Source organism: Phascolarctos cinereus, unplaced genomic scaffold (assembly GCF_003287225.1).
Source record: "Phascolarctos cinereus isolate Bilbo 61053 unplaced genomic scaffold, phaCin_HiC Scaffold_726;HRSCAF=1367, whole genome shotgun sequence".
In the NCBI taxonomy this organism is placed as follows: Eukaryota; Metazoa; Chordata; class Mammalia; order Diprotodontia; family Phascolarctidae; genus Phascolarctos; species Phascolarctos cinereus.
Genome location: NW_027556098.1, coordinates 363,894,154 through 363,907,057, shown reverse-complemented (window position 1 = coordinate 363,907,057; position 12,904 = coordinate 363,894,154).

Here is a 12,904-nt window from a genome sequence, read left to right as displayed (position 1 = left end):
AGGGGAAGTCTGGAGCAGAAGGGGGTGGGGTAAAGGTAGAGGGGGAAACTACTATTCCCTTTGACTCAGGGTCCTAAGCTTTCTCAAATAGGGTTTGAGAGAAGTTGGTTTGACCTGTCTGGCATATACTACTTCCTTTCTCTCAGGATGCCTTGCTGCTTCAGCTAGGCTAGTTTATCTGCCCCCTAGGCAAAATAAGACAAGTCTAGATAAGCAAGAGTAAGAAACAGGTGAACTCAATGTTTGATAAACCCCAAAATATGAACTACTAGGAGAAGTATTCCCTTTTTGCAAGAACTGCTGCAAAACAAAAGAGTTAGAAAAGCAGTTTGGCAGTGTTGAAAGTAGATTTTGAGAAAAACATAAGTAATTCCATTTTGTACTTTATTTGCTGTTATTATATTTCTTTGCCTTGCAGCATGACACCTCTTTGACAGTATTTCCTTAGTTACCTCCTTTTCCCCCATTATAAAAGAAAACTCACAGGACTTTGAATAGTTCTACGAATTCACCATCTTCTCTTTATACTATCCAATAAAGTTGTAGTAGGAGTGTGGCAAATGCTAACTGACCGATAAAGAAGATACTATTTTCTTTGGTCCCCATAGATAGCTATGTTAAAGAACATAAACTTTCCTGTGAAACAATTTAAACGTTCTAATAAGTATCTTTTCCAGACTACTTAACCAATCTTGTCTTCCTCAAAATGCTTTATAAGAATATCTTCTCTTCTATTACTCTCTCTGGGTTACTTAACTCTGAAGGAGAGAGAGGGTAAAAAATAGATGTATAAATATGTATGTATGTCTGCATATGTACATAGATATAGTCATCTGTGGAGTTGTAGGACACACATGTCCATTACCTGACTGATGGTATGTCCACTCTTGAGTGGATAAATAAACTGCATTTTACCTGTCTGTATCCTCTGCTGTCAGGACCCTGAACGTTGTCTCATCAGCAGTAAACAGAATTAGGCTAGTAGCATACATACTACAATAAATTCCAAATAGATGTGACCTTAATATAAAAGGTTACATGAAAAAATGAATGGAAAAACATTCACTGAGTACCTATGCACCACACAATGCTAAATGTTAAGGATATAAAAACAAAAGCAAAAAGACTCCCCTCAAAAAGTTTATATTCTAATGGAGGAGATGGACAAGACCCCATTCGAAAGGAAAAACAGAACGGATTTGACCCTAATTCATAGTATCAGAATTAGAGGGAGGAAGGGTTGTGGAATAGAAGTCTTGCTGGGAGGGTGAGACTAGTGGTGAAGTGGAGCATGAAAGTTAGGACTTTTCTGTATAATGACAAAGTCGCCAATCAATTGGGACTCCAGCAGGGCCACATGACAGAAGTTTCCTCCTGGGTAGTGAATGAAATCAGATAATAGAAGGAAGTATCTTCACAATTATAGCTATGAATCCTCAATTGATAAATGGTCAAAGTATATGAACAAACAGTTTTCAAAAGAAGACATCAAAACTATCAATAGTCAAATGAAAGAGTGCTCCAAATCATTAATAGAGAAATGAAAATTGAGACAATTCACAAATTGTTAGGGTACCACCTCACACCAAGTCAGATTATCTAAGATAACAGAAAAGGAAAATGACAAATGCTGGAGGGAATGTGGGAAAATAGGTACACTAATACACTGTTGGAGAACAATTTGAAACTATGCACAAAGGACTATAAAACCATGTATACTCTTTGACCCAGCAATATCACAACAAGGTCTGACATACCCCAAAGAGATCAAAGGAAAAGAAAAATCACCCATATTTACAAAAGTAATTATTGCATGGATGGTTTAACATTAGGAAAACTATTAATGTAATGGCTTGTATTAATAACAAAAGTAAGAAAAATCATATGATTGTGTCAATAGCTGTAGAAAAAGCTTTTGATAAAATACAACACTCCTTCCTATCAAAAAAAAAATTGAAAGCATAGGTATAAAGGGGTTTTTCCTTAAAATGATAAGAAGCATCTACCTAAAACTATCAACAAGCATTTTTTATAATGGGGATAAACTAGAAGCTTTCCCAATAAGATCAGGGATGGAACAAAGATGCCCATTGTAACTGATGTTATTCAATATTCTATTAGAAATGCTAGCAATAGTAATAAGAGAAGAAAAAGATATTGAAGGAATTACAATGGGCAATGAGGTAATAAAACTATCTTTTTGCAAATGATGTGATGATATACTTGGAAAATCCTAAAGATTCAACTAAAAGGTAGTGGAAATAATTAATAGTTTTAGCAAAATAGAAGGATATGAAATAAGCACACAAATCATAAACATTTCTAAAAATTACCCAACAAAACCCCACAAGAAGAGATAGTAGGAGAGGCCCCATTTATAATAATGGACAGTATAAAATATCTGTTAATATACCTACCAAAATGAACCCAGAAACTACATGAACATAATTTTAAAAACTTTTTATATAAATAAAGTCAGATTTAAATAATTGGGTAGGGAGAACCAATATAATAAAAATGACAATTTTACCTAAACTAACCTATTTATTCAATGCCATCTCAATTAAGTTACCAAAAAAATTATTTTACTGAGCTAGAAAAAATATTAACAAAATTCATTTGGAAGAACAGAAGGTCAAGAATATCAAAGGAATTAATGAAAAATATAAAGAAGGAGGTTTAGCAATATCAAATCTTAAATTATAAGGCAATAATTTATCAAAACTATCTGGTACTGGGCAAGAAATAGAAAGGTAGATCAGTGGAACAAAGTAGACATAGACTACTATATGCAGTAAATGGTTATAGTAACTTTGTGTTTGAAGTTTTTTTAAACTTTTGGAATAAAAATTCATTATTTGGTAAAAATTATTGGGAAAGCTAGAAAGTAGTCTAGAAAAAATTGGGCATAGGCCAATATCTTACACCATTTACCAAGATTATGTCAAAATGGATGTATGCCTTAGATTAAAAGAGGAATATCACAAGAAAAATATCACAAGAACATGGGACACATTACTTATCAGACTTATGGATGGGAGAACAACTTATGAATAAACAAGAGATGGAATGCATTGTGAGGTATAAATGGATAATTTTGATTACATAAATTAAAAGGGTTTTGTGCAAATAAAACCAGTGTAGCCAAGATTAGAAGGCAAACAGAAAATTGGGAGAAAATATTTATAGACAGTTTTTCAGATAAAGGTCTCATCTCAAATATGTAAAGAACTTTGTCAAACTTGTGAAAATATGTATCATTCTCCAATTGATAAATGGTCAAAGGATATGAATAGGCAGCTTTTCTACGAAGAAATTGAAACTATATATAGTAATATGAAAAAAAGTTCTAAATTATTATTGATTAGAGAAATGCAAATTAAAACAACTTTGAGATATCATCTTATACCTATCAGGCTAAAATGACAGAAGGGGAAAGTGACAAATGTTGGAGGGGATGTGGAAAAATTGGGACACTAATGCACTGTTAGTGGAACTATAAACTAATCCAACCGTTTTGGAGAGCAATCTGGAATTATGCACAGAATTATAAAACCATGTATATACTTTGACCCAGCAATACCACTATTATGTCTGTTTCCCGAGGTGATTAGGGAAAATGAAAAGAACTTATATATTCCAAAATATTTATAGCAGCTCTCTTTTTAGTGGCAAAGAACTGGATATTGAGGGATGCCTGTCTTTGGGGAATGGCTAAACAAATTGTGGTATATGATTATGTATATATATGATTGGAATACTACTGTGCTATAAGAAATGATGAGCTGTTGATTAAAAAAGCAAACAAACTTGGAAAGACTTGCATGAAATAATGAAGATTGAAATGAGCAGAACCAAGAGAACATTGTACACAGCAATAGCAATATTGTTCTAAGAACAACTTTAGATGACTAAGTCATTTTGAGTATTTTAATAAATATTCAGATCAACTACAAAAGACCTACGAAGGAGCATGGTATCTACATCCAGAGAAAGAAATGATAAATACAAGTATGTGTAGTATGGTTTTACATATATATACATACACACACACACACACACACATATTATATATATATATATATATACTTATTTGTGTCTAATGGTAGCCTTCTTTAGGGTAGGGTGGGGAGGGAGGGAGGAAAAAAAGTGCACAGCAGAGAACAAAAAAAACTTAGAAGGAAACAGAAGAACAGGGTAGCTTTGAAAATGATGAGTCATATTTATTACATAGTTTTTTTAAAAAAGTAAACTGAAATGGAAATTCATGGTTTTATATTGAGTTCTTATTTTATGTTTTGCTGTGTACATGGAGATATTCTTTTCTTTTGGTCTTTTGGTATTTAAGTTCAAAATGAATAAAATTTTAAAATATGTATTTATTGCAGTTCTTTCTGTGGTGGCAAAGAATTGGAAACTGAAGGGATGCCCATCAATTGGGGAATGGCTAAACAATTTATGGTATATAATTTTGCTATAAGAAATGATGAAGGTAAAGGTTTCAGAAAAACCTGGGAAGACTTGTATGAACTGATATAAAATGAAGTGAGTATAACCTGAATAATTTATACAGTGATAGCAATATTGTAAAAAAAAATCAATTAAAAAAATCAAGTCTTAGTAACTCTAATTAACACAATGACCAATCATACATCCATTCATGAGGAAATAAAGCTATCCGCCTTTAAATAAAGAACTGTGTTTTCTTCTATTTCTTTCTTTTTCTTGCTTTTTTTTGGGGAGTGGGGAGAGATGGCTAATGTGGAAATGTTTGCCATGACTTCATATGTATAATAGGTTATCATATTTCTTGCCTTCTAAATGGGCAGGGGTGGGGAGCATGGAGGAAGAGAATTTGGAATTGAAAGTTAAAATGAAAAAAATTGTAGCTATCAAGTGAATTTTTAACCAGAGAGAAAGCCTTTAATAATGTGTAAGGTGATCACAAAAGAGAAAATAAAACCATTTTGAAATTAAAAAGCTTTTCATGAATAAAATCATTGCAACTAAGATAAGAAGAGAAACTCAAGTGGTTAAAAAAGACTATATCAAATAGCTGATAAAAGTTTATTTCCGGATATTATAAGGAACTAACATAATTACTAGATCAGGACCCATTTCTCAACAAAAAATAGTCAAAAGATATGACTTTTACAGATCTGTCCTTAAGGATATGTGCTTCCAAAGGGAGAATTGTGAACTAACAACTATATGAAAAATTGCTCCAAAGTACTAATGACAAAAGAAATAAAAATCAAAACAACTCTTAGGTATTACCTCACACCTATTAAATTGGTAGAGATAACAAAAGATAGAAATAGGTTGGAGGGGCTTTGGAAAAACAGACATATTAAATACTGTTGGAAGAGTTGTGATTCAGTTGAACTATTCTGGAAAATAAATAGGAATTATTCAAGAAAAGTAATTGAGCTGGCCCTGAGTCTTGCTCAGATGCTGATTGCCAGCTTTGAGAAGGGAAGATGGCACTGGATAGGACAAAGCAGCAGATGGAGTTGGAGGAGGGCAGGGTAGGCAGGAGGCTGAGTTGGTATTACAAATCCAAAATTAGGGAACTGCAGCTGACTGTGAAAGAGACATAACCTCTGGTACATGCAAGTACAAAGGAATGAACTAAATGCAGTGCCTGCTCTAGGAAGAGCTGCAGCTGTTACAGGAAGTGATGAGGAAGTAGTCCAGCCAAAAGATAAAAGGAAAGTCCTTCTTGAGGTACATTATGAGGGGAAGTTTATGATAGATTTATGCAAGAATGTTGACATTGATAATGTGACACCCAATTGTAAATTGACAGTTATACCCTGTATAAGATTCTGCCCAACAAAGTAAATCCATTGGTGGTGTTGATGGTGGAAAAAATCACTCAGCATATGAGATGATTGGTGGCCTAGACAGAGAGTGAACAAGATCAGAAAAGTGATTGAACAGCCCTTAAATGTCCTGAGCTCAATGGGCATTGTATAGCCTAAAGGATATTCTGCTAACATGGACCTCTAGGTACAGCAAAACACTACTGGTTCAGGATTTTTGTCACAGATGGCTTCCTGAACAGGAGGCCAATTACCCAAGTCCCATATTCTTGTTCCAGCAAAGCCTGGAAATTTGCACTACACAGAACAATGATCAAGAAATACAATAAGAATGTAAAGTAAGTTAATTCTTTGACCCCAAAACTGTTTAAGAGGTCAGTCAGCCTGAGAGTATTAAGAAAGGAGACTATCTAAACTAATGCCAGCACAGGGAAGCTTCCTAAGGGTGACTAGCAACACTTGTATCCTACAAGGCTCTGTGTCCTAAGCCAACAAGAGAGGAATGCTCCTCTGACAAAGTCCCAGGGTTATCAGAAAGCCACAGGAGTGGCAGCACATCAAGGAACAACCAGCAAACCTCAGTAGCTCTCAGATGCTGTGTTTCTGAGATCCCTAATACTCTATCTTAAGATACTAGGGAGAACCCTGAAGATCCAGCACTTTGAATCACAAAGATCCCGGGGGGGGGGAGGGAGACTAACTCTGAGGTCAATGTAGAAAATAGGGTGATTCAGGGTGAAAACAAGTAGATCCCACTACCTCACCCAAAAGTGAAGAAGCGAATAGACCCTGGTCTTGGCACAAAGTCCCAGTTCAGGAACTAAAGCTAGAGAGATGAATAAATCCAAGAAAACATCAACAAGTGGAAGGTGGAGTCAAGATGGCAAGAGTAAGGCAGGAACTCATCTGAGCTCTCCAAATTCTCCTCCAAACAACTTTAAAGTAACATTTCAAAATGAATTCTGGAGTGGCAGAACTCACAAAAGTTATTGGACAGGCAACAACATAGAAGGTTGACAGGAAATGTCTGTCTTACTGAGGTGAAAGTAGATTATAATCTAATGCAGGTAGCCTGGGCAAGCCAGCAGCAGGCTGTGTCCCAGAAAGTTAGTGCCTGCCTTAGAACCACCTGAGTCAGCTTCAGGGACTCCCTGAGCTCACAGCCTACAGCTGGTAAGGGGGCCAGACAACTGGTCAGAAGGAGTTTACAGGGGACACTGCTAGCACTGGGTGCAGGACTCAGTTGCATTGCCCAAATGGGGATCCAGGTCACAGACTAGGGCTGCAGTCCAAAGGTGAGGAGGAGCACTAGCATATTACCATGAGTGGGCACAGAGACATGAGGATCCTGGTCACAAGTCCAGAGCAAAAAATAGTGCTTGTCATCATTCACAGACCAGAACAAAGGCCAGGAGAGAAGTGACCAAACCTCTTCTTAGATCATATCACCTTGGAAGAACTGAAAACTTACAGAGCTAGAATTAGCTCTGAAAACAGAGCACAAAAATTCTAAAGCTTGGGACAGTGCACCCTCCACCCCAAGAGCATAGCATTACCATAACATAAAGTTATAAGTCAAGAACTAGGCTGGAAAATGAGCAAATGACAAAAAAAAAAACCTGACCATAGAAAGTTACTATGGTGACAGGGAAGAGCAAAACACAGACACAGAAGGGAACAATGTCAAAATGGCTATGTACAAAGCTACAAAGAAAAAGTGAATTGGTTTCAGGACCAAAAAGAATACCTGAAAGAACTCAAAAAGGATTTTAAAAATCAGATGAAAGAGATAGAAGAAAAATTTGGAAAAGAAATGAGAGTGATGCAAGAGAATCATGAAAAAAGAGTCAATAGCTTCAGTAACAGAAGCACAAAAAAAATGGAAAAAGATGTGCAAAAATTTGAAAAGAAAAAAACAACTCCTTAAAAAGTAGGCTTGGCCAAATGGAAAAGGAGGTACAAGAGCTCACCGGAGAAAATAATTCCTTAAAAATTAGAATTGGGCAAGTAGAAACTAATGACTCCATGAGACATCAAGAAATAATCAAACAAAATCAAAAGAATGAAAAAAATGGAAGAAAATGTGAAATGTTTCATTGGAAAAACAACAGACCTGGAAAATAGATCCAGGAGAGATAGTTTAAGAATTATTGGACTAAAGGGATAGCTGGGTGGCAGAGTAGATAGAGCACTGGCCCTGGATTCAGGAGGACATGAGCTCAAATCCAGCCTCAGACACACAACACTTAATAGCTTTGTGACCCTGGGCAAGTCACTTATCCCCATTGCCTAGCCAAAAAAAAAAATTATTGGACTACCTGAAAGCTATGATCAAAAAAAGAAGCTGCACATTATCTTTCAAGAAATTATCAAGGAAAACTACCCTGATATTCTAGAACCAGAAGGTAAAATAAAAATTGAAAGAATCCACCAATCACCTCCTAAAAGAGATCCTAAAATGAAAACTCCCAAGAATATTATAGCCTAATTCCAGAGCTCCCAGGTCAAGGAGAAAATACTGCAAGAAGCCAGAAAGAAACAATTCAAATACTGTGAAGCCACGATTAGCCAGTCAGGATTACATAGGATTTAGCAGCTTCCATGTTTTAAAGGAACAGGGGGCTTAGAATATGATATTCTGGAAAGCAAAGGAGCTAGATTACAACGAAGAATCACCTACCCAGCAAACTTGAGTATAATCCTTCAGGAGGAAAAATGGAAATTTAATGAAATAAAGGACTTTCAAGCATTTCTGATGAAAAAAGCAAAAGTGAACAGGAAATTTGACTTTCAAATACAGGACTCAAGAGAAGCATAAAAAGGTAAACAGAAAAGAGAAAACATAAGGGATTTAATAAGGTTAAACTGTTTAAGTTCCTACATGGAAAGATGGTACTTATAACTCTTAAGAACTTTATCACTATTAGGGCAGTTAGAAGATAAAGGGGATGGGTGTAAGCTTACTATGATATCTAAAAAAACAGAATTAAGGAGTGAGAAAGAAGGATGAGGGAAGGGAGAGGTAGAATGGGGTAAATTATATCACATTAAAGAAGTATGAAAGAGGGGCAGCTAGGTGGCGCAGTGGATAGAGCACTGGCCCTGGATTCAGGAGGACCTGAGTTCAAATCTGGCCTCAGACACATAACATTTACTAGCTGTGTGACCCTGGGCAAGTCACTTAACCCCATTGCCTAGCTTAAACAAAAAAGAAAAGAAAGAAGTGTGAAAGAGTTATTACAGTGGAGGGGAAGTTGGGGGGAGACTGGACCACACTTGAACCTTACTGTCATTGGAATTGGCTCAAAGGGGGAATAACATACACACTCAGTTGAGTATAGAAATTTATCTTACCTTATAGGGAAGTAGGAAAGGAGAGGGATTAGAAAAGGGGGAGGGAGTGATAGAAGGGAGGGCAGATTAGCAGAGGTGGTGGTCAGAAGCAAAACACTTGTGAGGAGGGACAGGGTGAAAGGGGGAGGGGAATAAATGGGAAAAATAGGATGGACAACACAAAAGACAGTAATCATCATCCTGAATATGAATGAGATGAACTCATCAATAAAAATGGAAGTGGATAGCAAAGGGGATAAAAACCAGAATCCTATAAATATAAGTGATCTTATCTGTAGTATTAAAAAATTCTCCATTTGCTGTAACTGATAGTTTCACATATGGAGGTATAGTGCTGGTTGGTGGAGAACCTTTGTTTTCTTGGTGTTAATTGTTAGGCCAAAATTAACACAAGCATCAGAGAATCAGTCCATACTTTGTTGCATCTCAACTTCAGATGCTGCATTCAGTGCACAATCATCTGTGAACAAAAAATAATTTACCAACTGTCCCTCTACTTTAATCTTGGCTTGTAGCCTTTTCAAGTTAAATAATTTACCATAAGTGCAGTGGTTGATCTTGATGCCATGCTTTTCCTCATTGAAGGCATCTGGCAACATTGCTGAAAACATTATGCTGAGAGAAATACTTCTATCTCTCATATGTTAATAACCAATCATTGAATTAGGACTAATGGGTTTTCCACTTGCCCATCCAGAAATCAACCATTGTGGGAAGTCTCGGGCAAGATTTACCTAGCCAGGAAGGCTAAGATCTAATCAAAGAGAGTAAAGAAATTCTACGTTTAGGTGAATTGGTAGATTCCTGTTCATTGTGTTTACTCAAACAGATCTGGGAAAAAGTGGATTCTTCATTTTGTCAGATGGGTAATGTGGATATTCATAAGTCTCTTTGACCAAGACTGGGTGCTCAGTGTCATGTACCCCAAGACCCTCATTGGAATAAACCCACCTCTCCTTATGATATTGATTCTCTCATTATTTGTTAACCAATCAGAGTTGATTTCCACCCTTAGGCACACACCCTTTTCAAAAGAATGTATAAATATCAAAGGTTCAACAGACTTTGTCTCTTTGCTCACCAAGGGCAATAATGAGCCTATTTTGTTAACTGCTTTCTAGATATAGTTAGTAAAATTGATTATAATATACCCAGAACTCTGTCATTTGGAAATTTTCAGTCATCACAATGCTGAAAAAAAGCATGGGAGCAAGGACACAGCCTTGCTTCACTGCTTTGGTGACTAGGAAAATGAGAGAACATCATCCCTTATCCAGAACCTGGGCAAGCATGCTTTCATGAAATTGATATACAATACTGATGAATTTCTCCGGCCACCCAAATTTTGCCAGTTTTCCATATGCCCTCATGACAGACAGTATCAAAGACCTTCATCAGATTGATGGGCATTGTGTACAGATCTCTGTTCTGCTCCTGATATTTCTCCTGGAGTTGTGGGGCAGCAAACACAATATCAACTGTTCCTTGGCCTTTTCCAAAGCCATAGTAGCTCTGAAGTAGATGACCATCTTTTAGGTGAAGGTTCAGCCTATTAAGGAGGACTCTGGCAAGAATCTTGCCAGTAACGATTAAGAGAAAGACTTCTTTGTTATTGTCACAGGCCAATCTATTTCCTTTGCCTTTATAGAGATGGACAATGGAGGCATCCTAGAACTCCTGAGAGATAACCTCCTTTTGCTATATAACCTGGAAAATTTCAGTCAGCTTTTGTATGAGCAGAGGGCCCCCTGCCTTGTGAATATCAGCTAGAATAGAATCAGCACCAGGCACTTTGCCACACAAGAGCAGCCTAATGGCATTCAAAACCTCTTCTTCAGTTGGAAATTCAGCTAGAGAGTGATTTACCTGAGATAAAGGGTCAATGGCTTCAGCACTGATTGATGACAGTCTGTTGAGAACACTATGGAAATGTTCATCCCATCTCTCCTGGATCATGTCCTTATCATTAATCAATGTGGCTCCATCAGCACTGAGTAGTTGAGATGCACCATAGGTCTTTGCCTCATAAATAGCCTTCAGGGCATCATAAAAGCACTTTGGATTATTACTATCAGCCTAAAACTGAATTTCATCTGCCTTATTACTGAGCCTAGAATCCTTTATCTCTCTGAGCTTCACTTGCACTTTACTGTTTATGAAGTTAAATAGTGCCTTCTTAGAGCTGGATGAACTATCCTGCTGGTAAACCCTGTGGAGTTCTCATTTTTTTCATTTAGCAGCTTCTGAATTTCCCCACCTTTTTTGTCAAACTAATCTTGATGTTTGCCAGTGTTCTGACCTAGATGAGTATTTACTCATTTACAGCAGTGCTGTACACCAGATCTCTGAAAGCTGCCTGCTCCTTTTCTGCTCCACTGTTGCTAACTTTGTGTTAGCTTAGCTTTTCCTCCAAGTTAGCAATGAATTGTTCTGGCTTGGTGCAGCACTCTAATCTATTAACATTAAGTTTTCTGGTAGTTGTCTTGCCATGGGTCTGTAGCTTGGAGAGGATTAGTCTATGATTAGTCCAGCACTCTGCACCACACATCACCTTTGTCACTCTCACATCCTGTCTGTCTCTTCTCCTTACAATGACACAATCTATTAAATGCCAATGTTTGCTGTGAGGGTGCATCCATTAAGTTTTATTGCATTTAAGTAAATGGAAGAACTGTTGGTGATGGAACTCATGAGATGCACAAGTCTTCAGTAGTAAGTGACCACTGCTGTTGCTGTTTCTGACTCCATTCCTCCTAAGGACTCCCTGCTACGTTTAGTAGTCTGTGCCTACTCTTGAATTAAAGTCGCTCAGAATTATTAGTTTGTCTTCTTTTGGCACATTGATGATGAAAGTCTCCAGGCCTTCATAAATTTTTCTTTGACCCCATCAGGGTTTGTCTTAGTGAGAGTATATGCATTGATGATGATGGCATAGTGTTTTCCTGCAAGTGACAATTACATTGTCATGAGCATGTCATTCACTCTTTTTGGTAGGCAGGAAGATTGTTGACTAGATTAGTTTTGATTGCAAAGCCTATGACAGCTTCACAGAGCTCCCCTGAATTGTAGCCACTCCAGAAAAACACGTATCCAGCTCCAACTTTGGTAAGCAGTCCTTCATTTGCTAACCTTGTTTTACTCAGGGCTGCTATATGGATGTGATATCTGGCTGAGTTCTCTTACATCAAAGTCCAGTGGTAAAACAAAGTTAAGATGATTGGTGATGACTTAGGATGCAGTGGATGACCTTAATATCTTTGATGTCTAACTATGCTCTAACCCCTCCACAGCACCTGCTTCGGCTGCCTTCATAGCCATTGGGACATATTGTTCTCATCTACCCATTCTGCTGAGGGAAATCTTCACATGCTTGGAGCACACACACACCCTCTAACTCACTGACGGGTTTGAGACCCCTTGGTTATCCTCAATTTGGTTTAGCCTGTCTGCTAAAATGGTTTACTGGAGTGTGGCCACTGTATATGCTACAGCTTCTTGGAGCTACAGATGAGAGTTGGGTGGATCATGTGGACAGCAAAAGTGGAAAACAGCCCTCACATCACAGGTACTGGTCTTCCCTGAACACACCCTGCACCCCAAATTGTTAAAGGAGAAGTTAAAAGAATTATAGGAGGAAATAGACATTAAAATGATCCTAGTCAGGGGCCTCAACTTTCACATCTCAGAACTAGATAAATTAACCAAAAAATAAACAAGAAAGAAGT